Source organism: Oryzias melastigma, linkage group LG22 (assembly GCF_002922805.2).
Source record: "Oryzias melastigma strain HK-1 linkage group LG22, ASM292280v2, whole genome shotgun sequence".
NCBI classification, from domain to species: domain Eukaryota; kingdom Metazoa; phylum Chordata; class Actinopteri; order Beloniformes; family Adrianichthyidae; genus Oryzias; species Oryzias melastigma.
This window is the reverse complement of record NC_050533.1, coordinates 422,993-432,279: the sequence shown is the minus strand read 5'-3', so window position 1 is coordinate 432,279 and position 9,287 is coordinate 422,993. Positions and strand designations below refer to the sequence as shown.

General features: G+C 48.8%; 1 protein-coding gene across 6 annotated transcripts in view; it reads right to left on the bottom strand.

The window, feature by feature from the left end:
- The window catches only part of slc25a21 (solute carrier family 25 member 21), a 92,885-nt gene that overhangs the window by 16,278 nt on the left and 67,320 nt on the right, over positions 1 to 9,287 (bottom strand). The window lies entirely within an intron of this gene.

Sequence of the window (9,287 nt, the reverse complement as noted above, 5' to 3'; positions counted from 1 at the left end):
CCTGATTATTTTGCTCCTTTTAGAATTATTCAGCCAGATTTAAACATTTTCTTTCATTTTAGTTAAGCTTTTTAAATTGAGAATTATTGTGCTGTAGTTTTGGATTTCCTTTAGCTATTTTAGTACTCAGCTTTTAACCTGCATTTTCAGCATGATTAGATTTTTTTTACAATTCAATTAAAGCAGAGAAAAAGACTCCACAGTGTTTTCAATGTGGGTTCAGGTCCGGTTTGTTCCCTCTCTGCCTGAGTTCTGTCTGTAAGATGGAATCTAAACCAGTTAGAATTCATTTCTCTGTCTGGGTCATGAAGTACGTTTGGGAAGATGGGCATTGGAGCGAATTGTGTTGAAGGAACGTCTCCGGTCAAGAAAACAACAGCCCACACAGCCCCCTTAGGTCGAGAAGATATTTAACACACAACTTCTCAAAGTGTGTCTGCACCTTGGCGGCCATCTTGACTCCACTTCTTGTGTAACGTGACCTCTTTAAATTTTGAAAGACGCAGAAATAGATGTTTCTCCTCACGCAGACCCAAATCTATACTGATGATTTCACCTCCACGGAGCAAATCAGCTCTTTGGCGTCTTCACGTTTCATTCTGCTTCTGCAGATGTTGAAATGTAACTGCAGTGGTTTTCTGACCCGTCAGCTCTTCACACAGCAGAGCTGCTCCCTCAGCTGAGGTCTGTGATGTTTGTGTCTGAGCAGCTGCAAAGCTTCACGTCTGAACTTTGACAAACTGTTTCCTTGATTTATAAACTTTCTCATATTTCCCCAACGATCAAAAAGAAGTGAAGTCGTGGTGTTGTTCTGGGCTCCCAGGTACCATCAACCCTCCACCCCCGTGCTTCACAGTGGTAGAAAGCACCTGAACACCTGCGCCGTCTCTAAGCTCACCAAAGGTAAAACGCTGATCAGAACTTCCAGGTTCTGAAGGATCTTCAGCTTTTTCTCAAATCAGATCAGCACTGAGCGGGATCCACCGGAGAGCTTCAGGAGAACAGCAGCCAGCTAAGAGCTGCCACCAAAACTACCTAAAGAAAACAAACAAACAAATCCCACAAACTAAGACTACCAGGATCCAAACTAAAATAACAAAACCCAGCAGGGTAAGACTGCTGAGGACAGAGAGGGAAAAAGAGCAAAACAAACAAGGACCACTCAAAGTAAAACCCAAATGCTACAAATCCTCCTGCCCACCTCCTCCTGCTCTGCTCCTCCTGCCCACCTCCTCCTGCTCAGCTCCTCCTGCCCACCTCCTCCTGCTCTGCTCCTCCTGCCCACCTCCTCCTGCTCAGCTCCTCCTGCCCACGTCCTCCTGCTCTGCTCCTCCTGCCCACGTCCTCCTGCTCTGCTCCTCCTGCCCACGTCCTCCTGCCCTGCACCTCCTCCTGCCCACGACCTCCTGCCAACGTCCTCCTGCCCACCTCCTCCTGCCCACCTCCTCCTCCCCACCTCCTCCTGCTCACCTCCTCCTGCCCTGCTCCTCCTGCCCACCTCCTCCTGCTCTGCTCCTCCTGCCCACCTCCTCCTGCCCACCTCCTCCTCCCCACCTCCTCCTGCCAACGTCCTCCCGCTCTGCTCCTCCTGCCCTGCACCTCCTGCCCACCTCCTCCTGCTCTGCTCCTCCTGCCCTGCACCTCCTGCCCTGCACCTCCTCAGAACCCAGAAGTCTGTCTGTGGTCACCACGGGCAGAACCAGTCCTTCACCGGAGGAGTCTCACTGATGGCCGATTGTTTCCACCTGGTCCAGTTCACAGAAACATGTGAGACTGATCATAAGTGCTGACTCCTGATTGGACGGTTGGATCACACATTAGTCTGATTGGTTTGGAGGAACATGGAGTTCTTCCTTTTACTTTTTGTGGGGAACAGTTTTTAAAAACTCTAAAGGATCCTGAAAACTTTCAGCCAATTGTTCAGAGTTCTGTTGCATTTTTATCTGTCGGCTCCAGAACTGAATTCAAAACGGACCAAAGGTTTAATGTCACAGCTGCTTAGATCCTCCAACAGGATTAATCCAGGCCTCTGTGAACAACCACAACACAGAAGGGTTCATTTTGCTCATGACTTTTATTTGGGCGACAGTGGCTCAGGTGGGCGACAGTGGCTCAGGTGGTAGAGCGGGTCGGCCAATGATCGAAGGATCGGCGGTTCGATTCCGGCTCCCACCAGCCAAGTGTCGTTGTGTCCTTGGGCAAGACACTTAACCCTACTTGCCTCCAGTGTGGCTCCACTGGTGTGTGAATGTGTATGAATGTTCCGGTGATGGTCAGAGGGGCCGTAGGCGCGTACTGGCAGCCACGCCTCTGTCAGCCTGCCCCAGGGCAGCTGTGGCTACAGTAGTAGCTTACCGTCACCAAGTATGAATGAGGTGTGAATGAATAATGGATACACAATGTAAGCGCTTTGAGTGTCCTGAAAAGCGCAGATAAATCTAATCCATTATTATTATTATTATTATTTTGAAAATACTTGAGCGATTGTTGAAGTCCTACGTCAGCACAGATGATGTTTGTGATCTTTACATTGTTTTCTAGAATAAAAATAATCCTAACCTCACATGCACTGCTGTGCACGTGAATAAAGTCCTTTAGGATGAAAAAGAAAACAACTTTTTGGTTTGTAGGTTATTGAAACCCTTATTTTGAAGGGCATCACAGTCTTTCCTGTCACAGAAACTTCTCATCAAAGCGGCTCTTCATGCTCTTCCACAGGAGAATCCCTAACCTGCATCACAGGTGAAGACCCCCGCTGCAGGTCATGTGATCAGCTGCCGCTCTGAAACGTCTTTCCAGAAGCGAAGGTCAGGAGGCGGAGCCACGACATGCGCTCAGCAGGAAACCAGATCAAACCCTGATAATGAGAGGTTTTCAGGAAGCAGCTAAAAAAAGACGCGGCCGCCGGCGTCCTAAAGCATCTCCAACCACAATCGCGGCGCCCGCTCTGCAGGTACGGCAGCAGGATTTAGGAGGCCTCACAGAATGAAGCACCGGTCACTTCAAAGCAGCCGGACTTTATAATTTCAGTCACTTTGGCGGCTCGCCAGCCATGATTGAAGGCAAACGAGCAGCCAGCTAAAATAAAAAAGTTCCTCATGTCCAGATATACTTCCACGAAAGAGCGGCTGCATCTGGACAGGAAGTCCTCGCTGCTCTTGTACATTATTTCTTTAGAAGTCGACGTTCATGTTGGAGCAGAAACTTCACAGAAAATGGTAAAAACTCCTAGATCGGAGCGGATCAGAGTGGATCAGAGTGGATCATAGTGGATCAGAGTGGATCAGAGTGGATCAGAGTGGATCAGAGCAGATCAGAGCGGATCAGAGTGGATCAGAGCGGATCAGAGTGGATCAGAGCAGATAAGAGTGGATCAGAGCGGATCAGAGCGGATAAGAGTGGATCAGAGCGGATCAGAGCGGATCAGAGTGGATCAGAGTGGATCAGAGCGGATCAGAGTGGTTCAGAGCGGATCAGAGTGGATCAGAGCAGATCAGAGTGGATCAGAGTGGATCAGAGGGGATCAGAGTGGATCAGAGCAGATCAGAGTGGATCAGAGCGGATCAGAGTGGATCAGAGCAGATCAGATCAGAGCAGATCAGAGCGGATCAGATCAGAGCAGAGCAGATCAGATCAGAGTAGAGCGGATCAGATCAGAGCAGATCAGAGCGGATCAGATCAGATCAGAGTGGGGCGGATTGGATCACATCAGAGCAGATCGGAGCAGATCAGAGCAGATCAGATCAGAGCAGATCAGAGCGGATCAGATCAGATAAGAGCGTAGTGGATCAGAGCAGATCAGAGCAGAGCAGAGCAGATCGGATCACTTCAGATCAGATCGGACTGGAGCATATCAGATCAGATCAGAGCTTTTCCGATGTTGGTTTTCTGATTCCCGACTTGTAGAACGCTCCTCCTCACCCCCCCCGACTCTGCCTTCAACCCCAGAGAGGATAAGTCATTAGTCTTTGTGAAAATGACAAACTGTCAGCACCCCCCTCCCCCCTTCCCTCTTCAATTGTTGTTTTAAGGTGTTTGCCTGGAAGTCCAACCAGAAAAACTGGTTCTGATCTTTAAACAGCCTCCAAACACCTGGGGGGGGGGGGGGGGGGGCTGCTTCCAGTCCACAGACACCCGTTAAGGAGAAATTGAAGACGAAGGCAAGAACCGAGTGGAAGCATCAACATTGATTGTTGACGCTGCTTTTATGGAAACAAGAGTTTTTTTTCCAGAGCTGTCAGACGTTTTCACGCTCACTTCCTTGTTTGTGTGGAGACGGAGGATTTCCATTGGCCCACATTTACCTCCATGGAAAGTTGCCAATTCAGTAGTTATTCATAGCAAAGTGTCCAGGATGCAACCCCAGTGCATTCTGGGTATTCCACTCATTTCTGCATCTTTCCATCTGAACTGAAACGATGTTTTGGAATCGATGTTACAGTTATGAAAATGACTAAAACACGTCAACCTTTAATGACGCCTCCTGAGGCTCCTCCCACTTCACTGAGAACCTGATTAAACACAACATCAGCAGAAGGTGACCCCTCCCCCCCCCGGAGATATGACCCCATGACTCAATTCAATTAAATTTGATGTATATAGTTCAACATAACAAAACGATTCCCTTATTGGGCTTCATGTCATACAGAAGCAGAAGGTCATAAAATATAAACAATAGCTAATTAATAAACTGAATTAAACTGGTTATCCCTGTCCTTAGACCCTCCTTGCTGGTGAGGAAAAACTCCTAAAAAACCGGATTCAGGAAAAAGAAGAAACCTCAGGATGTCCACATGAGGGAGAGATCCCCTCAGGACGGACGGGAGATTCACCAGGACGGTTGAAGAGGAATTAACTTATCTAACTCTACAAGTACGTATCTGAATAGAGTTCAGCCAGATAGGACTGGGGACAGGTGGGGGGGTCCACGGCAAGACGAGCCAGAGGCGAGGTCCACTTTCAAGACAAGCCAGAGGCGAGATCCACGCCAAGACAAGCCAGAGGCAAGGTCCACGGTCAAGAGGAGGTCCACTCGAAGACGAGCCATAGGCGAGGTCCACACCAATACGAGCCATAGGCGAGGTCCACTCCAAGACGAGCCAAAGGCGAGGTCCACACCAATACGAGCCATAGGCGAGGTCCACTCCAAGACGAGCCAAAGGCGAGGTCCACACCAAGATGAGCCAGAGGCGAGGTCCACGCCAAGACAAGCCAGAGGCAAGGTCCACGGTCAAGAGGGGGTTCACTCCAAGACGAGCCATAGGCGAGGTCCACTCCAAGACGAGCCAAAGGCGAGGTCCACACCAAGACGAGCGAGAGGAGAAGTCCACACCAAGATGAGCCAGAGGCGAGGTCCACTCCAAGACGAGCCAGAGGCGAGGTCCACGGTCAAGAACAGGAGCACAGACGATCCTCCAGGAATCTCTCCCAATCAGAGGTTTGGTATGAATGATGTTTGAAAAAAAGAAATTTTTTCTGCATAAATGAACCCAGAAAGAGGAGAACACAGACCTCCTCCTGCAAACCTCCTCCTCCTCATCAACTCCCCCCTGACCCCCACTCCCTAACCTTCACCTCCTGATATCCTCCTCATGATCTCCTTCTTCTAACCACCTGAACTCTTTCTCTTAACCTCCTCTTCCCGAACCTCCTCCTGACCTTCTCCTGTTGGCCTCCTTCTTCTAACCTCCTCCTCCTGATCTCCTCCTAACTTGCTCCTCCAGCGAGGTTTCAGCCTAAAGATTGTTGAATGAAATGACATAAACTCCACTCCAGCTGATGTTCGTCGTTTTTCGTTTTACTTTATTGTGTTACAAACTTCAAACTTTACTTTAACCCATAAAGACTCTTCTCCATAAAATGATGTTCTGTGGAGACTCCCACGAACCGAGCTGAGATGTTCCTGCTGCTCTGATGTCACTGTGGGTTCTGTTGGGTTCAAGGTGAACACGTTTCCACCTTTGTTCAGGTCAATCAGCAGCTTAAGGGGAAACCTGCTTCAGATCCGAACAGTTTCATGTTTTCTTCTTTGATTTGTGAAGTTTCCTCTGTGAGGAACCAAACACCCAGACCTGTGTTTTCTTAACGCTCGTTTTACCATCAGGGATTTTAGAAAATGATCATCATCTTCTCTCATTAATGGGATGTTATTCAGCTTTGAGTGAAACCTCCTGCAGGAGCTCAGAGTTCTGTAGAAACACGGTTCTGATTCTGTCTGAACGGCTCCTTCAGACGCAGCAGCTTCTGTTGGGAAATGTTCAAACTAAAAACCCGTCAGTGATTCCCCCGCGGCGAGCAAAGGACGGCGCAGTCATTTGGCGGTGAGTAAACACAGATATCCATGTACCTTTGTTGGCTCTGTCACCTGATGACAAATGTTTTCATATTTGCTGACGGCTGACTTTCACTGGAGGAAGGAGGATCTTCTCTGGAAGTTTCTCTCCTCCAGGTCTGTTCAGTGGAAATACGAGCCAGCAGCAACAATATTTACACTCGCCCCGAATCAAGGAGATCATCTCTGCCGCCCCGCAGCGAGTGTTGCCACAACAGAGCCGATGCTGCTGCTCCTGCAGAGTCACCCCACGCCGTCCTCCATCGACGGATTCAGCTTCCTGCCTCTGCCTGAGGACAGACTTTGTTCATCAGCTTCTCGGGATTCTTTTGAAAAGTCCGGAACTTTTCTATTTAAGTTCTTAATCGTATCGTTGGGCATGTTTTACGACTGTAAACCATCATCTCATGAGGTTTGCTCACTGAAAGGATGGAGGTGAAACAGGGAATGTGAGTCCGGAGGTTCCCTTGTCAGGAAGACTGCTGGTACGGAGGCAAGCCTCCAGGTCTGAGGAGGGATGCTAATGCCAGGCGGAAGCAAACCCTCAACCTGCTCTCAGCAGTAGGCCAAAGGGCTCTGGAAGACAAGAACAACTTTTTCTTTTGTAGAGTTACAGCAGTCTTCCTCCTGCATCATACGATCTTCATCATGTACACAGCACTCTTCTTCCTCCTGCATCATACGATCTTCATCATGTACACAGAACTCTTCTTCCTCCTGCATCAGTCTTCATCATGTACACAGAACTCTTCTTCCTCCTGCATCATACGATCTTCATCATGTACACAGAACTCTTCTTCCTCCTGCATCATACGATCTTCATCATGTACACAGAACTCTTCTTCCTCCTGCAGTGACTGTTCCGGCCTTCATCCGTTCTTGTCAACACCAGCCGGAGCTTTTCCCTGAGGACGGCCTCGAGCGCCACCAGGGCATCAAGCCTGACCCTTAATGACCGGTTTAACCTTTCAAATGGATGCTCGGCGCGGTTCGAGTAAACAGGCGGTTCCAGGCCTCTCCCTCGGCGCTCTTTGCCCATGCAAATGGTGGCCACAGATTTCCCGGGTGTGGTCAGGCTGGAGAGCCGCTGGGTGATGAGGAAGCAGTGAAATTTGTTACAGAACAAATATGGCCTCCACTGAGTGACCGTCATTTGAATCCTGATTTGATTGCAGATGTAAAGTACACACTCAGTCCCTTTTTGTCTCCCCTAAACAAATGAGCGTCCGACGTGATGCGGGGGGGGGCCACATGGACGCCGCCCGTGCACGGCTTTGTGATTGTTTGAAGCAGGGTGTGGAATTTGGTTTTTCATTTTCATAAACCTTTCCTATTTTAACAGCCTCCATCCATCTGGACAGGAGCGTGTCAGTGACAGCCCGGCCAATCAAAAAGAGCCGCCAGGAATCCAGACAAAAGAGGCGTAAACACACGGTGACGGACCATTTGCCTTCTTTAGAGCCGGCTCAGCCGTGCAGGAAACGCCAGGCGGCGTGGGGAACAGCCGACATGTAAACAGCAGGTTTGCCTCGTCTGCAAATGTTTTCACTTTCTCTCGCCGTGCTGTCACCTGGACGCCGTGAGCGGCGGGAAGCGCTCAGCAGAATCACAGCGCCGGTTCACACAAGAGAAACAGGAAGTGACGATTTCAGACGGGAATCCCTGTGGTGGAGAATCATGAGCTCTGGATGAGCAGAACAGAACGGTTCTGGTCCAAACGCTGATCAGAAGCTCAGGAAGGAACCGGCTCCAGAGAGTCTGCTGCTCCTGCTGCAGGTCCAGGCTGAGCGAAGGGCCTCCTCTAAAATCTGTTCCCTCCAGAACACGTGTTAGTCACGGCCCGGGGGCCGGATCCGGCCCTCCAGATCCTTTTATTTTATGGTTATTAATGACCCGATGTTATCTTGAGCTCATTTCTAACTTGTAGAATTTTGACAAAATATATTTTTATGGAGAGTAAAATATTGAAAGTTATTTAAGGTTTAAGTTGATTTATTCTGGAATAATATTCCTGCCTTTTGATTATTCATAATTATGCTAAAAAATTACAGTTTTAAAGTTTTAAACATTGGTATTCTTCTAGCTTTTTGGACTATTTTGACATTTACTAAGATTTTTTAGGCTAATTTTTCATTTAGCTGATATTTTAGCTGGCTATCAGCTTCAACATTTTGAGCGGTAAATTCAGCTTCCAGTATTCACACTATCATTATCTCAGGTAATGCTGTATATCTAGTTCATAATTATGTGAATAAGTTACTGTTTTAAGGTTTAAAAATGTAGTTTAGAGTGTTCAGTAAATGTTTATCCCGTTCGTTTGACCCCCCCGCTCCAGATGGAATCTGGTCGCTGTGTTTGAGTCTGGATGTTTTGGAACCTGAAACCGCCGTTTCATGAAACGCTTCGCTCGTTTCCGTCCGTCTTCGGCCGTAAACGCATAAACTCTGCACAGCTGGTGGTTTTCCGGGTTCTTCTTCTCTCACATTCAGCCTCAAAGCCGGCTAAACGCTGCCATCAGCTCGCTCAGTGTTTATTTTTAATAATAATTCTACAACAGCGGGCCTCACATTATATAGATGAATTATAACCAAACGGTTCCGCTCGGAGCCAGCAGTGGGAAGTGATTGAAACGGAGAGGCTCTTCCAGCTGCGTGAACACGCTGTCCACTCGTCAAACCCTGAAGGTGTGTTTGGTGCAGAGGTGTTAGATATCCGTGCGCGGCCTGCCGCTGCAGCACGAGCACGTGAGGCGCCGTCACTAACTGCCCTGGCAGCACATCGACTTTATATCGGCAGTAAAGCTGTCGACTCGCCGTAAACAGAGAAGTGGCAGCACTTTCTCCTCCACCTGCACTGTCTCACAGATCTGTCAGGGGGGCACCTCCTCCTCCTCCTCCTCCTGATCCTTCTTCTCCACCTCCTCCTGCTCCTCCTCCTCATCCTCCTTCTCCACCTC